Raw genomic sequence first — 1,632 nt, forward strand, 5'->3', positions numbered from 1 at the left:
GACAATACAAGTTAGTGTCCTAGTTGGCATTTAACACTGAAATTAATACAATGGATTTGCAATCAGAAGTTAAGTTAAGGGAGTTTTACCACCAAAAAAAAAAAAACAGAAAATTAAGTGTATATTAATTAAAACTTAAAGGGGTTTGGCCACAAATTTCTTTTTTTTTATATAATTATGGGGCGGTGCAAGAAGTTTCCTTCTTCTTCCCCTCCTAAGGTTTTCTTCTCTCCTTAATTTTTTCATTCAATTAATTTTGTGATATATGAATGGTTTTTATTTCATTTCCATTTATAATGAAAATCAAATTTTAAAGATACCAATCTTCTTAAAATTTGCTGGTTTATAAAGAATAGATCTCCAATTTTGAAGTGTCTGCAGTGGTGAGTCGTTTCTTGTATAAAACATAAATTCAATAATAAAATACGACAACGAGAATAGAAAGTAAACCAGACATTTCCTTTTCCGTCAAGATTGTACATCGCTGACCTTACATTCATTGAGACCGTCGACCCCGAATTGCAATTAGCGAAAAGAAGCATGGATTGATCTGCATCGGTCTCATTATACAAAATATCAGATCTAAGAGCACAATCAATCTCACCATCTTCAAGCCGCTAAAGGACATGAATCCACGATTCCCCTGTACAGAGGAAGAAAGCGAGATTAGGCTCTGAATACTTACAAGGAATCGAGATCTTCGAAACATTGAGCTTGAGACGACCCTTGTGTGTGAATCCAAATTCGTTTATAGGGACAATCATCCGTACCTCATTTTGTATCTCAGAGAATCGAATTTTAACAAAACAGAGTGAGAAAGCCATTGTAATAGTAAGAAAGATGGGGAATTGGGTGTCACCATGATTGTCTAATTGAGCTTGGTGATTTTAGTATTTTTGAGAGAGAAACTTCATGAATCTCAGATCTTTATGAATGGGTTTATTGAAGAGTTTAGTGAAAATTTGATCTTTAATGGAGACTTTTTTTTTTTTAGAATAAGAAAATGAAAATATATTTCTATCCAAACAAGATATAATTTTTTTAGTTTGGAGTTGTCAGATCAAGTTTGTTTAAAAATTAAATTAAAAAATCATTGGTACCAAATATGTTTACTGAATGTATCCAGTTTAAATTGCGAAAGGATTGGGAGATATGGTTTGAAATCTTCTAATAATCTAATATTGATCTCTTCCAAACTATTGATCAACTCTAAATACTCTTGCAAAATTGAGATTTTTTTTTTTTTTATGGAAGGAGCAAGACCCAATTTCATTCAGCAAAACTGAGATTTTTTTTTTGGTTGGAAGAAGCAAGTCCACAATAATTTACACACATGTACCAAAATATTATTAAAAAATAAAAATTACTAATAATCTAATACACTCTAAAGATTTACTATTGAAATACACTCATTCCTTATCACCCTTAGATTTTAAATATATGGGCTATAAAAATATCCCTACCACATAGAGACGAAACTCATGTACCTATTATAGACATGTCCTAAGAAGACATATGTAACTGAAATTTAAGCCAAAAATATTGTAGCTGCAGAATTATTCAAAAAGAAATAAAAATTCTAATTTTCAAAATTCTCAAATTTTGTAAATAAAATTATTTGATCTTCAATTA

General features: G+C 30.3%; 1 long non-coding RNA gene across 1 annotated transcript; it reads right to left on the reverse strand.

The window, feature by feature from the left end:
• Positions 1–233: 233 nt before the first annotated feature.
• Positions 234–891, reverse strand: LOC133039902 (uncharacterized). The gene is made up of 2 exons (XR_009688851.1): positions 771–891; positions 234–643 (listed from the first exon to the last, which is right to left on the reverse strand). It is a non-coding gene; the product is annotated as an uncharacterized LOC133039902 (long non-coding RNA).
• Positions 892–1,632: the final 741 nt, after the last annotated feature.

This window comes from Cannabis sativa, chromosome 1 (assembly GCF_029168945.1).
Source record: "Cannabis sativa cultivar Pink pepper isolate KNU-18-1 chromosome 1, ASM2916894v1, whole genome shotgun sequence".
Classification (NCBI taxonomy): Eukaryota; Viridiplantae; Streptophyta; class Magnoliopsida; order Rosales; family Cannabaceae; genus Cannabis; species Cannabis sativa.